Consider the following 19,249-nt stretch of genomic DNA (forward strand, 5'->3'; position numbering starts at 1 on the left):
GAGGTTAATTTTAAAGATTGGGAATGAGGGGGTAATCACATCTCCTGGGATGTTGCAAGCTGCATTCAGTTCTTTTCCTGTCTGATAAATTATGTGACGGAGATGGGGACAGGAGAATGGTACCCAGACTCCTGCCAGCTTGGTTGCAGCAGCACAGAAGCACATCTAATCCCAAAGCACCATACTTTGGGCATTTTATTTGCATCCCTGGGATTTTCAGTTTTAAAAAAAAACATTTCCCTATGTGAGAAAAAAAAGGAGCCAGAAAATAGTCTAAAAGCATATTACCAGGAAATTGTTTCTACTGTGTTTATGACTGTTCTTAATGTTTTATGAATATGCTAAAAAAAATGCTCAGGCATATTTCCTTGGGCACTCTAGTTAATTACTTATTCTGAGTGCTTCTACTCCATTCCTTGCAAAATGTGTTGTGCATTAATTCTGATTATGTACAAAAACCCACCTGCAAGGAAAAACTCTGAATCAGTAATGCTGATAAAATGAGCAGCCCTCCTGGGGCTCCACTGAGAAGAAGGATACTGGACAGAATTAGAATCTTGTAGCTAGGGCTATTCATAATGTCATTAACATAAAGGCAATTAAATGAGTTTTTAACCTACAACCCTTTATTGTTATTAATGAACATTAGAAAAACACAGGAGATAAAATTGGTAATTATCTCTGCACCAAGCCATGCAATAATGTGTTTAAATATAAAAACAAAACAAATGATTATTGTTAGTATTTTCAGTAGCAGAAACCCCAGGAGCAGCTCCGTCATATTTAATCACATGGGCCCACACCAAGAGGGTTAATTAAAAGAGGGTTTTTCCTTCTATGTGCCTGGTTGTTCAGTTTAATATGGAATCAACAAACGTAAATGTAAATTTGCAAAATGTCCTAAGCAGTTGTTTCTGCCTGCAGGTTAACCACCTTTACAGAAACACTGACTAATTCCTCCTCCTTCAGGACAATGGACTACGGCTCCATAACTAAGTTTTTCCTTTCTGAAAAAATTACCACACAATGCTTTCAAAGCCCCTTTCAAGAACAACTGTATAAATCCAGGTTCATTGCCTAAGCTTGCTGTTCAGTAAAAATAATTTAAGCATTTGAACAGACATGTAGATTTAAAAAGTAATAGTAAATGAGATCTCAGCACTCTGCTATATTCAAAGAGCCTCCAATTTAATTTTCTTCTCTCTTTATGCAAACTCTACAGCCTATAAATAAGCCCTCCTAGAAAGAGCTTGTTTATGAGGATACAGCAGCTAATGTATGGTGAAATACCCTGCATCTAATAAGAGTTTCCATTAATTAATTCAGTTTGTGTAGCTTACAATTGAAAGTGTTAGTATCACATCCCTTAAAATTTGATCCAAACTAGCTTTGTTTCCAAAGCCCATTTTTAAGATGACGCATACTTCTAATTTGTCTTTACAGTGGAGCTCAGGGCAAACAATGCCACACAAATGTGACCCTTGGAAACAGATTTTGAACAACTGCCATGTGGCAAAGCTAGTGCTTTTTGTGTTCACTTGGTTTTTCTCATACATCCAATTCTACAAACATAATAATAATAATAATAACTGCTGCCTATCTTTTTAGAAAATAAAATAGCTGTAGCAACACAAATTATATTTATATATTACTTTACAGTTTACAAAACAAAACACTCTGAATAACTTTGGGAGATACAGAGATGAAAATTATGACAATTCACATTCACTTTCACATTTCATAGGCCTACTCTATCTCATACATTATATTACATAGATGAAGTTTCTCTATTTATATGCAAACCCTTTAAGGGTTGAAACTGAGCCACAAGCATCAGGATCAGAATTTAGGTATGGGAAATAAAGGGGAGCAATTTTCTTTTTTAAAAAAAGTTGATTACGCCACTCAAAGCTGCTGGGGCTCAGAATTTAAGGCCAAGGATGAATCCCACCTGGCCAACTACCTGATAGATCATTAGAGGTCACGTCATCCAGCAACGGCGTTGATGAGGTGCAAGGTGAGCTTCTCAATTCTCTCCCAAGCTGCATTTTAGAAGGAAGGAGATGCCAGTGTCTGGGGCAGTGTCTGAGGCAGTGGAGTGAAGCAGAGCAGCGTAACGAGCCGCTCCCTTCCGTGCCAGCTCAGTGTGCTGTGTCCTGGATGGACTGCAGGCAGCCCTAGGATCCTGCACACACAGCTGCCTGGTCTGTTCTACATGGACCCATTGCCAGTGTCAGGTAAGTCTACAGTAGTGCCTTTACCTTCTCAGTTCCAGATCATGGTTCTCATAAAAGGTCAAGATGCCTTCTCTGTCTGTAGTCACCCTTTGGCCACTGCACTGAGCTGGGATCAAGTCACAACACGTGTTGCTTCCCTAGGATCTGGGAAAGTCAGGCTGTGAGCAGGGGCCTGGACAGGATGGGTCTCTGTTTATGGAATATCTCTGTGCTAAAACTGTACTTTTAGACATAGAGCAAGAAGTAAGTGACTTTTCCCTATAAACTAAGAAAGGTTTCTTCGAACACATGGAGCTTTGGCGTAGGGGGTATAAGGGGAGAAGTATTCATTAAAGCCATTTGCATTTTCAAGTTCCATTATTCCTGATCCTTCAGAACATGCTGCCCGGCTGGTGCCTCTGCCATGTGGCAGACGCAAGCTCAAGGTCAACCTCCGGCTGTTAGCCAAACAATTGGGATCCGCAGCACACTAAACTTCCCCCTTTCTTGTCACCCTCCCTGGCTATTAACCACCCCTAGGGCACCCTCAGGGGCCGCAAATTTTCTCCTGGTGCCTCCTCTGACTTGTGAAAATTCTAGAGGCCTGTGAGGTGAATGAAGAGCAAGCACAGGGCCATATGCAGGGCCTTTGATGATCTGACATAAGACAGGCGAGGGAGGAGGGATGGTGGCTGGGTGGCTGCTGTATTGTCCACCCTTTGATTTGACTCATTCTGGCTGCCCTGCGTGGCTGCTGCCAGTGGGCCGGCCAGAGAGAAGATGGCCAAACAGCAGAACAATGGCGCAGCCTTTCACAGCTGGAAAATCATCTTTTAAAGACCTCCAGGAGGCACCAGTTGGTCCTGGCAGCTGATATTTGATCTGGGGAGTGTGGAGCAGCTGATGCCAAAGAAGGAGTCTCCGGCCCCATTCCAACTACAGGCTGGCTGTAGAGCCGCTGGTTCACTCACCTTCCTTCTGCACCATCCCAACCTCCCCAAAAAAGCCTGGGGCATATCTCTGTGCTAAATCTTCTATATTCAAAGTCAGAGTCACCTGAGCTCCTCTACCCTTCCCTCCCCACCCCAGCACACACTCATTTTCCACCAAGCTCTCAGAAAGGAAAACAATAAATACTATTCATGAGACAGATTTCTGCAAGAAAGAATGTTAATTTCACATTCCAGATACTCAGAGAAACAGGAAAATTCTTTGCAAATGGTCCTGCTTGGACAATTTTGAGGGGCTATTTACCTATGCCCATGAGAGTGACACTCATTCACTTAAAAGTGACAGTTACTTTTCAAAAAATACTAGTTTGAATACAGTTTGTCTGGAGTCTGTGCAATTTGATCTAAGTTTAAATGACTATAATTAAGAGGGTATTATATTTAGAGTAACCATATAGTTAATCATCCAATCTACGATAATTTTTTATTTTATTTTATCTATTTATTTTTTGAGACAGAGTGTCACTCTGTTGCCCAGGCTGGAGTGCAGTGGCATGAACTCAGCTCACTGCAACCTCCTTCTGGGTTCAAGTGATTTTCCTGCCTCAGCCTCCCAAATAGCTGGGATTACAGGCACCTGCTAACATGCCTAGGTAATTTTTGTATTTTTAGTAGAGACAGGGTTTCACTATGTTGCCCAGGCTGGTCTCGAACTCCTGACCTCAAGTGATCCGCCCGCCTCGGTCTCCCAAAGTGCTGGGATTACAAGTGTGAGCCACCGTGCCCTGCTCAAACTATGAGAATTTTTAGAGTGAAAGGGAATTATTAATAACTCCAAAACTGGCATAAACTGCACTGTGTATTGGTTAAACTGTGATTTCCACATCTTCTTATTGTTTTCACATTATTCTCACAATACGCTTTTCAGAATAGAGTCCAGAATCCACAGAGGACAAATCTACTTTCTATTATTAGTCTTATTTTCTCACTCTTAAAAGGTAGAAAAACTCTTAAGTCTCAAACCACACATCTAAGCACTACATAGCAAAATGGCAACAAGCATAAAACTCACGTTGTCAGGCTTTGAAAAAAGGACTGAAGTTGGAGTCAGGATATGTAGTTTAAATCCTAGTGTTTTGGAAACAGGTCCCAATCCAGACTCTAAGAGAGGGTTCTTGGAGCTCGCACAAGAAAGAATTCAGGGCAAGTCCATAGAGTAAAGTGAAGGCAAGTTTATTAAGGAAGTAAAAGAATAAAAGAATGGCTACTCCATAGGCAGAGCAGCAATATGGGCTGCTCAGCTGAGTATACTTACAGTTATTTCTTGATTATGCTCAACAAGGGGTGGACTATTCATGAGTTTTCTAGAAAGGGGTGGGGATTTCCCTGGAACTGAGGGTTCCTCCTCCTTTTAGACCATATAGAGTAACTTCCTGACATGGCCATGGCATTGGTAAACGGTCATGGTGCTGGTAGGAGTGTCTTTTCGCTTGCTAATACATTATAATTAGCAATATAATAAGCAGTGAGGACGACCAGAAGTCACTTTCATCATCGTCTTGGTTTTGCTGAGTCTTGGCCAGCTTCTTTACCACATCCTATTTTAACAGCAGGGTCTTTGTGACCTGTGTCTTGTGCCACCCTCCTATCTCGTCCTGTGGCTAAGAATGCCTGAGCTTTAGGGAATGCAGCCCAGTAGGTCTCAGTCTCATTTTACCCAGCCTGTATTCAAGATGGAGTTGCTCTGGTTTGAACGCCTCTGACGCTAGTTCAGCTGCTCCTGATGCTACTACAACATCTATTATTACTATTATTTCCCTGACAGTAGTACTATTACTACTAACACTACTATTACTCCTACTGTTACTATTTCTACTAAGAGCTACTATTTATTGAGCGCTGACTGTGTACCAGGCACTGTGTTAATTGAAAACCTGTGTAGAGCCTCATAATAGTCTCAATAAGGAGGCTAAACAGGGGTTTACCATATGATAATTAGGTGCCTTATAGGCACAGTCATCTATGATGTAGGTATTATTATCATTCTCATTTATGAGAGGAGGAAATAGAGCCTCTGGAAACTTGAATAGGTCTGATACACAGCTCACACTCTTTTTTTTTTTTTGAGATGAAGTTTCACTCTTGTTGCCCAGGCTAGAGTGCAATGGTGTGATCTCCGCTCACCGCAACCTCAGTCTCCCTGGTTCAAGCAATTTTCCTGCCTCAGCCTCCCAAGTAGCTGGGATTACGGGCATGCGGCACCACACTCGGCAACTTTTTTGTATTTTTAGTAGAAACGGGGTTTCTCCGTTTTGGTAAGGCTGGTCTTGAACTCCCAACCTCAGGTGATCTGCCCACCTCGGCCTCCCAAACTGCTGGAATTACAGGCATGAGCCACCACGCCCAGCCAAAGCTCACATTCTTGACCACTACACCACATTGCCACAAAGAGCTTGCCACCTTTTATTCTGGTTCCCCAGTGGCATTCTCTCAGAGTTGGCTCTTAAATATTTATATATTCATAACATAAAATTATGTGGCTTCACAGGCCTTCAAAAACATAGAAAGCATGACCAACGATCAACAGTAAAGATGATGTAGGGCAAAACAGCTGAGGATGAAGATCACTGAGATTCCATATAAATCGGAATCATCAGAACAGGAGACTGTAAGGCCCAAATAAATCACAAATGCAGAGGACTGCCTGGCACTTGGTAGACCTCGGTAGATATCAGTCAAGTAATCTGCCCATCAGGTGTTCACAATCCACCTCTACATCACTGTGCAGCCTCTGTTTAAGCATTTCTAGGGACAGGTTGCTCACTACCCACTAAGGGAAGCTATTTCCTTTTACAGCAAGGATGGTGGTTATAAAATATTTTCTTGCCGGGTGCAGTGGCTCACGCCTGTAATCCCAGCACTTTGGGAGGCTGAGGCGGGTGGATCACGAGGTCAAGAGATTGAGACCATCCTGGTCAACATGGTGAAACCCCGTCTCTACTAAAAATACAAAAAATTAGCTGGGCATGGTGGCGCGTGCCTGTAATCCCAGCTACTCAGAAGGCTGAGGCAGGAGAATTGCCTGAACCCAGGAGGCGGAGGTTGCGGTGAGCCGAGATCGCGCCATTGCACTCCAGCCTGGGTAACAAGAGCGAAACTCCGTCTCAAAAAAAAAAAAAAAATTCTTATGTTAAGCCAAAATTTCAACTTTCTGTAATTGTCACTCTCTGATCTTGGTTCTATTCTTTAAGTACCTACAGAATACGTTCTCTGCTTCACGTATTTTCCTATGGAGAAACATCTCTATTTACCAACAAGCTATAACTTGATACCTGTCCTTGTGTCCATTGATTTCCAAGTCCACAGAGGCAAAATAGCATTTCTATTTGCAGCCTCTGGATGCGTTTTCACGAAATAGAAATATCAGTTAATATTTCAAAGCTCTATAACTAAGCATAGTCTCTCCTTTACTGCTAGTTTTATTGGGCTTCTTTTTCCATTTATAATCCAGCATTACCCTTTTTTCACTTATACTTTTCTTTATTAAAAATATAATTTTTTTATCTGCCATTTCACCTCCAGGAATTTACCCCCTGGTTATCTCTGCATTGGGCACAACGTGTTAGAACAAGGATATTCAGCACTGTGAGAACAAGTGATTGAAACTATTTTAAATGTCCATCAGAAAGGAACTAAGTACTGTAAATGTTGGAACAGCCACCTAAGAGACTGGGGGGCAGCCATTAATAAGAAAACAGTAGCTCTCTATAAAGTGATGTGAGGCTGGGCACGGTGGCTCATGCCTGTAATCCCAGCACTTTGAGAGGCCAAGGTGGGTGGATCACCTGAGGTCAGGAGTTTGAGACCCGCCTGGCAACATGGTGAAACCCCATCCCTACTAAAAATACAAAAATCAGCCAGGCATGGTGGTGGGTGCCTCTAATCCCAGCTACTCGTGAGGCTGAAGCAGGAGAATCGCTTGAACCAGGGAGACAGAGATTGCAGTGAGCCACGATCATACCACTGCACTCCAGCCTGGGCAACAGAGTGAAACTTTGTCTCAAAAAAAAAAAAAAGAAAGAAAGAAAAGTGATGTGAAACAATCTTCCAGATGTATTGCTAAAAGAGAATGTGTTAATATACATGCACATTAAAATCTGGAGTATACACTGGAAGCTTAATAGTGTTTGCCTTTGCAGAGGTGAAACTGCGGGTCATAGGTGAAAAGGAGACTAATTTTTCATTATATACAATTTGGCATTCTTCACGGGTTTTTGCCCCACACATTTATTGTATTATAAATTTTAGCCACACATCTTTTTTTTTTTTTACATAATCAAGTGCACGGTATTTGTAACAATGCATTCTGTGGTGCAGAGTTAATTCCAATTACCATATTTTATATTTATTGGTCATCGACAGCATACATTTTATGCTCCAAAAGAAATACCTTGATCCAATAAAATGGTTACATTTCATGTTCTTTTAAAGACAGACGAACTAAATTTAAGGAAGAATTGGCTTTTCTTTTCTTTTTTTTGGAAGAAAGAAAGAAAGAAAGAAAAAAATGAAGAGGAAGAAGAGAAAGAGAGAGAATGGGAGTATTGCTTTCTTGCCTAGGCTAGAATGCAGTTTAGAAATGGGTATTGAAAACCTCTTTTATACCAATAATTATACTTAATGATGTAGACAGGAAGGAATAAGGGAAGAAAATAACAAACAAGCAGCCAACCAATATTTCATTTAAACCTACGAAATGCTATGCGATTACTGAGGAGTGATTTACTTCCAATTATGTAATCACTTTTGGAATAGGTGTGAGGTGGTAATGTATGTTTTGTGTATTTGAAGTGGAGAGTTCTATAAATGTTTATTAAGTTTACTTGTTCCAGGTCTGAGTTCAAGTCCTGGATGTCCTTGTTAATTTTCTGTCTCGTTGATCTATAGAATCGTTAGCTCTTCTTGTTACATTAATCCTTTTGCCGTTATGTAATGTCCTTCTTTGCCTCTTTTGATCTTTGTTGCTTTAAAGTCTATTTTATCAGAGGCGAGAATTGCATCTCCTACTTTTTATTTATTTGTTTATTTTTACTCTCTGTTTGGTTGGTAAATCTTCCTCCATCCCTTTGTTTTGAGTCTTTGTGTATCGTTGCATGTGAGATGGGTCTGGATGCAGCATACCGATGGGTTTTGGCTTTTTATCCAATTTGAATATATATGAGTTTAATACTGGCATTTGATGCTAGCTGGCTGTTTTGCCCATTAGTTGGTGTAAATTTTTCATTGTGTTGATGCTTTTTGCTTTTTGATATATTTTTGGAAAGGCTGATATTGGTTGTTCCTTTATATGTATAGTGCTTCTTTCAGAAGCTCTTGTAAAGCAGGCCTGGTGGTGGTGAACTCTCTAAGTACTTGCTTGTTCGCAAAAGATTTAATTTTTCCTTTGCTTGTAAAGCTTAGTTTAGCTGGATATGAAATTCTGGGTTGAAAGTTCTTTTCTTTAAGGATGTTAAATATTGGTCCCCACTCTTTTCTGGCTTGAAGGGTTTCTGGTGAGAGATCTGCTGTAAGTCTGATAGGTTTCCCTTTGTGAGTAACCTGACCTTTCTCTCTGGCTGCCCTTAGTATTTTCTCCTTCATTTCAACCCTGGTGAACCTAATGATTATGTGCCTTGGGGTTGCTTTTCTTGAGGAATATCTTTGTGGTGTTCTCTGTATTACCTGGAGCTGAGTATTGTCCTGCCTTGCTAGGTTGGGAAAGTTTTCCTGAATGATATCCTGAAGAGTATTTTCCAACTTGGATTCATTCTCTTCGCCACATTCAGGTACACCTATCAAACGTAAATTTCATCTTTTCACATAGTCCCATATTTCCTGGAGACTTTGTGAATTCCTTTTTATCCTTTTTTCTCCAATCTTGTCTTCTCATTTCATTTCACTGAGCTGGTCCTCGATATCTGATATCCTTTCTTCTGTTTGATCAATTTGACTGTTTAAACTTGTGCATACTTCGCGAAGTTCTCGTGTTGTGTTTTTCAGCTCAATCAATTCACTTATATTCCTCTCTAAATTGTCCATTCTCGTTAGCATTTCGTCAAACCTTTTTTCAAGGTTCTTAGTTTCTTTGCATTGGGTTAGAACAAGTTCTTGTAATTCACAGAAGTTTCTTATCACCCACCTTTTGAAACCTGCTTCTGATAATGGAACACACTCGTTCTCCATTAAGCCTTGTTCTGTTGCTGATGAGGAACTGCGATCCCCTGTAGAAGGAGAGGCATTCTGATTTTGAGTATTCTCTGCCTTTTTAGGCTGGTTTCTTCCCTTCATTATATATTTATCCCTCTGTCGTCTTTGTAATTACCAACTTTCTGACTAGGTCTCTGAGCGGACGTCCAACTTGTTGATTCCCAGCGCCGAAATCTGAGCAGTCCACTGCGCCGGCCAAAACAATGGTGTTAAGATTGATGGTGCTTTTCTGCCCGGGAATCTCCGGACTCTGCACCAAGAACTACCGCGCTGAGGCGCCAGCAAAATAAAATAAAATAAAATTTTATTTTATTTTAAATTCTGGGATATATGTGCAGGATGTGCAGGTTTGTTACACAGGTAAATGTGTGCCATAGTGGTTTACCTATCAACTCATCACCTAGGTATTAACTCCTGCATGCCTTAGCTATTTGTCACAATGCTCTCCCTCCCCTGCTTTTCCAACAGGCCCCAGTGTGTGTTGTTCCCCTCCCTGTGTCCATGTGTTCTTATTGTTCAGCTCCCGTTTACAAGTGAGAACATGTGGTGTTTGGTTTTCTGTTCCTGTGTTAGTTTGCTGAGGATAATGGTTTCCAGCTCTGTCCATGTCCCTGCAAAGGACACGATCTCATTCCTTTTTATGGCTGCATAGCATTCCATTGTGTAGCACATTTTCTTTATCCAGTCTATTACTGATGGACCTTTGGATTGATTCCATGTCTTTGTTATTATGAATAGTGTTCCAATAAACATGTGCATTCATGTATCTTTATAATATTCCTTTGGATATGTACCCAGTAATGGGATTGCTGCATCAAATGGTATTTCTGGTTCTAGATCTTTGAGGGACTACCACAACATCTTCCATAATAGTTGAACTAATTTACATTCCCACTAACAGTGTAATTTAAAAGCATTCCTATTTCTCCACAGCCTCACCAGCATCTGCTGTTTCTTGACTTTTTAATAATCACCATTCTGACTGGCGTGAGATGGTGTCTCACTGTGGTCTTCATTTGCATTTCTCTAATGATCAGTAATGTTGAGCTTTCATGTTTGATGGCCACATAAATGTCTTCTTTTGAGAAGTATCTGTTTATGTCCTTTGCCCACTTTTTGATAGGGTTGTTTTTCTCTTGTAAATTTGTTTAAGTTTCTTATAGATTCTGGATATTAGACCTCTGTCAGATGGATAGATTTGTAAAAATTTTCTCCCGTTCTGTAGGTTGTCTATTTACTCTGATGATAAATAGACAACCTTTTGCTGTGCAGAAGCTCTTTAGTTTAATTAGATTCCATTTGTTAATTTTTGATTTTGTTGCAATTGCTTTTGATGTTTTTGTCATGAAATCTTTGCCCATGTCTGTGTCCTGAATAGTATGGCCTGGATTTTCTTCTAGGGTTTTTATAGTATTGGGTTTTATATTTAAGTTTTTAATTCATCTTGAGTTAATTTTTGTATAAGGTATAAGAAAGGGGTCCAGTTTTGGTTTTCTTCATATGGCTAGCCAGTTTTTCTAGCACCATTTATTAAATAGGGAATCCTTTTCCCATTGCTTGTTTTTGTCAGGTTTGTGAAAGATCAGATGGTTGTAGATGTGTGGTCTTATTTTTGAGATCTCTATTCTGGTCCATTGGTCTATGTGCCTGTTTTTGTACCAGTACCATGCTGTTTTGGTTACTGTAGACTTGTAGTATAGTTTGAAATTGGGTAGCATGATGTCTTCAGCTTTGTTCTTTTTGCTTAGGATTATCTTGGCTGTATGGACTCTTTTTTGGTTCCTTGTGAACTTTAAAGTAATTTTTTCTAATTCTGTGAAGAGTGTCAATGGTAGTTTAATGGAAATAGCATTGAATCTATAAATTACTTTGGGCAGTATGGCCATTTTCACAATATTGATTCTTCCTAGCCACAAGCATAAAATGTTTTTCCATTTGTTTATGTCCTCTCTTATTTCCTTGAGCAGTGATTTGTAGATCTCCTTGAAGAGGTCCATAGTTTCACTTCCCTTGTTAGCTGTATTCCTATGAATTTTATTCTCTTTGTAACAACTGTGAATGGGATTTCATTCATGATTTGGCTCCCTGCTTGTCTCTTGTTGGTGTATAGGAATGCTTGTGATTTTGAGAGTCTGAGCTTTATTCTGCAGGCATGAGAGGCTGACTCCAACTGAGTAGTGGGATCTGGGGTTACAAATGGTTATGGAAGAGATACCCCCATAAGGTACTCAGGAACGTTATATAGAGAAAGTATTACATATATTACAAAAGCTACATTGTGCCCCTCAGGGTTCCCCAACATCAGCACTATTGACATTTTGAGCCAGATAATTCTTTGTTGTGGGGGACTGGCCAGTGCACTGTAGCATGTTCAGCAACATCCCTGCCGTCTACTCACTAGATGCCAGTGGCTCCCACCCCCTACTTGTGACAATCGAAAATGTCTCTAGGCATTGCCAAATGTCTCCTGGGGACAAAATTCCTCCTCATTGAGAACCTCTGGTATACTTCTTGTGGTAGGTGCTATGCTAGGAAATTCTTCTAGAGGCAAAGTAGAAGTATAGAGTGAGTTGGAGTTGAAAAGAAACACTTTAGCATAATCTGCAGTGGCTGGGGGCAGTCTGATCTTCCAGATTCCACTTTGAAGAACTCCAGAATTGTTTTCTGTCATGTAGTCTATACATCTCAGGTAGACTGTATCTTTTGACTGTGTAATAAGGTAATCTTATCCTGGCTGCTGGCCCAGGGCCACACGAGACCAGAATATCCACTCTGAAGACCACCCTTTAGCCAACTGTATTAGGTAAGTAAAATCTGATATACCCTGTCATCTAATCAAGGAAACTTTGTTGCCATAGGTGATTTTACACAGGAAGAATACCAAGATCAAGAATATTTTGGAAAAATGAGCCCAGTGACTGTGAGATACATGTACTGGGATGAGAAGAGATGAAGGTCAGGCCCAGGAGCTCCAATAAGGAGGCTGCTCCTATACTCAAGGCAAAAGTGCTGAAAACTTGCCTGAGGAAGTGACAGTAGGAATGGCAGGAAACGGCCACCCCAGGGAACAGTTTCACAGTAAAAGGACAGAATTTACCAGCCACTCAGATGGGAACAGAGAGGTAGTAACTGTGCATGACTCCATGTTTCTGGCCTTGGAGACTGTCTGCATTCTAATGTTATTGACCATCTGGAATAGAAAGAGACCAGATTCAATTTGTTTCCTTTTGCCTTGTTGATCTATGATAAAATAATTTCCTAAATCATTGTAAGAGTGGCTACTATAGTTACAACTAGTTGATAAATCCAGAGCCATTATAGTCACTACTAATTCTTACTAACTTCATAGTATCCCATATTAATTCCTTTGGGAATAAAGAACTAGCATATTCATATCTTGCCCTCCAGAAATTCTGATCGAATTAAAAAGACATACATTTATTTAAAAATTGAACTATAAAACAAAAAAAGACTATCAAAGATGGTCCAAATAAGCAACCTCTGTGTTTCTGGCAATGAGTTCTGTGAGTTCAGAAAAGGGCCAGAGTAGAAACACTCCCCACAAGCTTAGTCAGATGGAGGCCAGTCTTAAAGGGCACATACGGCTTGACATTGAATGATATGGTATGTTCTATCCCTTAGAACTGGGGCTCTTAAAATAAGATCTGGGATCCCTGGGGATCCTCCAGACTATTTCACAGGGGTCTGTAAAGTCAAAACTATTTTCAGATCATATCAAGACTTTATCTTTTTCTCACTTATTCTGACATACGTTTACAGAGGAGTTTTTCAGAGGTCAGGTGATATGTGATGACATCCTTATTCTGACAGTGCATGAGATGTGTCTGTCACCCAGGCTGGAGTACAGTGGTGCAATCTTGGCTAACTGCAACCTCCGCCTCCCGGGTTCAAGCAATTCTCTGCCTCAGCCTCCTGAGTAGCTGAGATTACAGGTGCCTAACACCTTGTCCAGCTAATTTTTGTATTTTTAGTAGAGATGGGGTTTCACTATCTTGGCAAGTCTGGTCTTGAACTCCTGACCTCGTGATCCACCCGCCTCAACCTCCCAAAGTGCTGGGATTACAGGTATGAGCCACTGTGCCCGGCCTAATTGAGTTTTTAAATGTTTCCTGTTTTAGTTTCTAACATGATAAATATCTATATCTACACTGATCTAGCTATCTATCTCACATTAGCCCAATGACATGGTTTGGCTGTGTCCCCACCTAAATCTCACCTTGAATTGTAGCTCCCATAATCCCCATATGTTGTGGGAGGGATGCAGTGGGAGGTAATTGAATCATGGGGGTGGGCTTTTCCCATGCTGTTCTCCTGATAGTGAAAAAGTCTCATGAGATCTGATGGTTTTATAAAAAGGCAGTTCTCCTGCATGGCACACATTCTTGACTGCTGCCATGTAAGATGTCTCTTTGCTCTTCCATTGTCTTCCACCATGATTGTGAGGCCTTTCCAGCCATGTAGAACTGTGAGTCCATTAAACCTGTTTCCTTTATAAATTACCTAGTCTCAGGTATGTCTTTATTAGCAGCATGAGAACAAAGAGCTCTTTGGAGTCCTCACTAAAATTTTTAAGAGTATGAAGGGGTCTTTAGAGCAAAACGCCTTAGACAGACTACTGAAAGGTATGCTTGACTCCAGCTGACCAAGCTGCAATATGTCACCTCAGTAACCCAATGCTTTGCCCTAGGCCTTTTGGTCCTGTTGGCTCAAAATCTCTTCTGTTGCTGATAATTTAGCTTCTCTATAGATCTGAAGTCACTATTCTGTCTCCTACTTTTGCTTTGTTGCTGATAGAAAATGAATTTTGCTCAATATTTCCTTAATCTTGTCTCCTTAATATGAGCTAGTATCCTAGACTTCAAGACCTCAGTCAGAAATACAGCTCATATACTTTACAATTCTACAGAGATACATCTATTAATATTTTTGAAAGTATCTAAATTGAATCAGATTCTATTATCTTTCCAAACAAGATAAAAACCTCAGAACAATGTCTCTGTCCCCAAAATTTCCCACCCCAATTAAAATCCGTGTAATTGTCTAGAATTTTGGTTCTAACGTGTTTAATGTAAAAAAAAAAGATAGTATTATAGTTAATATTATTGTACTACCTATTTAGATTTGTGAGAATCTGAGGGTTGTAAGTTTTTAGAGTCTTTGTCTATCTGAAAATATGACTATTTCATCCTCACTCTTGAATAATAATTTGGTTGAGCATTGCAAATAGTATATTTCTGGTTACAACCTTGGGTAATGAGCAAAGTGATTTTCATTCCTGTTCACAAACATGCTGAAGAGATTTTGGCTGCCTGCTTTGTGTAGGGAGCCTAGTCCCAGTTTATGACCACACACAGCAGGTGTTCGGTGTCAGTCTCCAACCTGGTGTTAAGACTCCAACCCCGGTGGCCTTATTCACTCTGGGCTCTCCATGCACTGTGAGCAGCTTTAGTTCTTGCTAACCATTGGGTTTTCCTTTCCATTTGTAATCCATAAAGATGTTCCTTTTTTGTTTTAGATTGTGGCTATGCATTTATATATACATATATATTTAATATTGTATCTATCATTCCTATGTGTTTGGAGAATAGCGATGTTTCTGCATGCGCTGAACTCACCATCTACAGGTCTAAGCCCATATCCTTATAATGGAGCCAAGGGATATATTTGCCAAGGTCTAGAAATACTCAATCTTTTTGAATTACCAAAACAAGCACAAAATGCAAAGCACTAATTTAGATTTTGTTAAAGATCCTAAATTAGATCTGAGCAATGCTGCATTTGGATTGGTTATTGCAAATTAAACAGAACTATTTCATTTACATTTATGGTCATGTAGGTTAATTAAAAATTTCTCTTTAGAAATACAGCCCCCAAGACTCTATGTAATTTAAATAGGTTCTACATTCATGCAGAGTGAGAATGGCAGTTTCAATATTTAATTCTTGCTTCATAAACTTTGAAGGCTAAAAACACATCATCCCCAAGTTCTGAACTCTCTTTATGTTGGAAACAACTCACTAAAGGCAACTTGGAGTTGCTAGGTAACTTGGTGTCTGTGGAAAGCTTCTGATAAAATATATTTAAATCAGATTTCCTGGAGCAGATGGGCAAACTGAAGTGGAAAATAAATTCAAATGATCTGATATTGGCTTTTCATGCTAAAACTAAAAATCTCCTTGCAGTCAAAGCTCACACAGATCTTCTTAACTTTCGGGTGGCCTTGCTACAAAGAGCATCACATCTCATCCCCACAACATGATGCCATCTGAGTTTTGTGAGCTGAATTACTTTCTAGCAATTGGGAAAGATCCCTGAAGAAGAAGCACTGCATGGAGAAAAAAGTCTTTGAATGTGTCTGCTTTCCCCACTTCTTCACTGGGAACAGTCCTTTCCCATAAGTTTATGGACCTGGTTGGGGTGGTCTTGTCTTTAGTTCTTCCAGATCATAAAAGTAAAATCTAATTATAAAAGTAGGGTTGAGCTGCTGGGAAGTGAATCAGCTAAGCTACAATCCCCTAGTCTTCAATGGTTCAGGCCAGAAACTCGGAAAACAGAAAAAACTGTGGACTTACTCAGGGAAGGCACATACTATAAAGTAGCTATGAGCATCACCTAATGATTGAATTGTACTGTTTGAGCTTACATAGGTTGAGAATAAATAGAAGCTGCCAGTTATTTCTTGATATTTTTGTCTGTGAACAGGGAGTAGGTTGTAGGACTGGTGGGGGTTATATATAATCTTCTGTGAGGAAAACTTCAGGAATCTTTGTCTGAAGGAGAAATTTTAGTCACCCAACAACCCACAAAAGTCATTTTTTTACGGAAGTCTCTATAATCTTTTAGGGTTAATGAATTTGTACAAAATGATACAAAAGGAATCTGGTAGTTAACTTATCAGTTCTTTGCTAACCAATTAGCAAAGATGCTCAAATTCTCAGAAATGATGCCCCAGAGAAGTGTCATCACTTCTCTAATGACATGCAAACATGGATGAAACAAAAACAGAAAATGATCAGCTCAGTGGCTCACCCCTGTAATCCCAGCATTTCAGGAGGCCAAGATGGGAGGACAGCTTGAGCCCAGGAGTTCATGATCAGCCTGGGCAACAAAGTGAAATGCTTTCTTTACAAAAAAATCATAAAATAAAATAAATTAGCTGGATGTGGTGGCATGCACTTGCAGTCCAGCCAGCTACTCTGGAGGCTGAGGCAGGAGGATCACTTGAGCCCAGGAAGTAGAGGCTGTAGTGAACTGTGACTGCACCACCACACTCCAGCCTGAGCAGTGGAGTGAGACCCTGTCTCAAAAAAAAAAAGAAAGTGATTCTTAAACTCCAGCATATATGTCTCTTGTTACCTCACTGCAAGAAAAGGGCATACTAGGAAGAAGAGACACTCTAGCGAGAAGCAGGTGTAAACAAGAATATCACATTAGGAAATTGAAGTAAAGGGAAACGGCACGTGCTGAGTGGCTACCGCCTGGCAGGCAATGTACTAGGTCCTTCAATTACATTATTTCATTTAACTATTACAGCAGTTATAGAAGGTGTTTTTTTTTTCCATTTCATAGGAGAGAAAACTGAGCCCACAAGGGGCCTACTAATTTAAAAGTGATCACAGGGCTAATAAATGGCAAAGCCAGGATTCAGAGGCCTGTCTGCCTGATTTCAAAGCTCAGGTTACTTTGTCAGAAGACTCAGGAAACTTGGGAGGAAATGGAATCACAGACTCTAATACACTGCTAATGGGAGTGTAAATTGGCTCAAATTTTAGCAATATATGTAAAAGTGTTACATGTACACACCATCAAATTTAGCAAAATAGTCTTGTAAGAATTTATTCTAGACATGCACTTTCACAAGCACACAATTATATATATACATATATATATGAGTGTTCATATCAGAATGGTTTGTAACAGAAAAATTGGAAATAAGAATCTTAAGTATCCCATTAATCAGGGGTGTGTTAGACAATTCCTGGTAAACCACAAAATAGAATACTATTTTCTCATTAGAAATAATGAGGTAAACCTATGTGAACACATGAAAAGATATTCTCAATATTGTTCAACAAAAAAGTAAGTTGCAAAAGAGCAATATTTGTGAGTTGTGTGGAGTGGGTACAAACTCCTTTGAAAAGAGGGGGATGTCTGGAAGCCTACACAACTCATTGTTGTCAATGGTGAACCTGTAGGGAGTGGGATGGGGTTGTTTCTTGGTTGAATCTTGTTCAACCAAGAATCTTTTACTTTTCTCTTTACACCCTTCTAAATTCTCTGATTTTTTCTAATAAGCAAGTATTACTTTTATAATAAAGGAAAAAATTTAAAGAAGGTCCTCTGAACTTAGAAAATAATGGAAGGTTTTTACAACACAAAAATGAAGTGGGTCAGGATCTGTTGGAGAATAAAGGGAAGGCAGATGATGAATAAGGAGCTAATGATTGCCAAAGGTCATTTATATCTTCATGCTAATTGCCAAGGCAGATTCACAAAGAACTTTGGCATTGGAGAGGGTGCACCTCAAAGACAGAAGACCAAAAAGGAAACTCTTCATGATATTTTGGATAACTTGTCAAACCAACGCCCACATGCTTTGATATTCTCTCAACCCCGTTCGGTGTGTGTAATCATCAACACAATTGTTCTGTTCATACAAATTATGAGCAAAGGAAGACTAGTAGGCAGCTCAGGTAGGAAGAGAAGTATTTTTCCCCAAAATCTTGGCTGCAGCAAACCATTCTAACCCCAGACGCCTGGGGGTTGTCAGTGACAGCTGCAGCCCTTTCTGCCTGGAAATATTCTCCTTCTGATGTGGAGGCAGATTGCATTTGCCTGGCTAATCCGGCCATACACTGGAGAAACGAGGAAAGGCCCAAGCTACCCATATGTGCTATAGATTCCAAAAGGATACGAGCTACCAACAGGTTTTTTGCCACTGCTTTTTCTGATAATGTCAACATGGCCATTATTGTTTGATTAGTTTTGTTTGCACTGAGGCTAAAAGGAATTTCTGCTGAGTGTCTCCGAGATGCCTCAGACATCCCCGAGCACTTTTTGCAGGACGTAACTGAATACTTTTTGTGTGACTTTTTAAAAAGTCACTTACTTTGTGCTGTATGAAAATATGATTTATCTGTTTTCCCTTTACTGCCGAGTGTTTCCTGTTCTTGTAATTTTGTTCTAGTTAGGTTTCCTTTCACTTTTAAAAAACCATTGTTTGTACTTTCCCTGATAATAGTAATAGCTCATCTTTACTAGAACTTATGATGTACCAAGAACTATTTTAAGTGTTTTATATAATTAATTGAATCCTCATTATAAATCTATGAAGTAGGCACTGTTCCCATTAGACAGATGAGGAAACTAAGGAGTGAGGAGGTTAAGGAACTTTCCCAAGCAGTAGAGCCAGGATACAAAACAGACCCGTTTTACTCCAAAGCATGTTTATTTAGCCATGTACTACACTGTATCACAACAAAGACGGCAGTCTGCCTTATAGAAGGCAGTCTATCTGTCCTGTCCTTGACTTCAACTCTTCTTCGGGACATTATCAATTCAGCTTCCTTAACATGGAGGGACTTACTCAGAATCCTCAACTTCCCCACCAGCCATGGCTCAAGGCACCAGCTCCTTTCCTGCCAACTCTAGCCCAATTGATCTCTTCTTTCACTAACAACTTTTGCCTTTTTGACAGCACCATACAATTAGCATATATCTTCAAATATCCTATTATCTAATTATGTGAAATACATAATGTAACACTTTCTTACAGTCATACCTGCCTTCCCAGGTTTCGAAGGTATATCAGACACC

The sequence above is a fragment of the Aotus nancymaae genome, unplaced genomic scaffold, assembly GCF_030222135.1.
Source record: "Aotus nancymaae isolate 86718 unplaced genomic scaffold, 86718_ANA_hifiasm-v0.15.2.pri h1tg000007l, whole genome shotgun sequence".
Classification (NCBI taxonomy): domain Eukaryota; kingdom Metazoa; phylum Chordata; class Mammalia; order Primates; family Aotidae; genus Aotus; species Aotus nancymaae.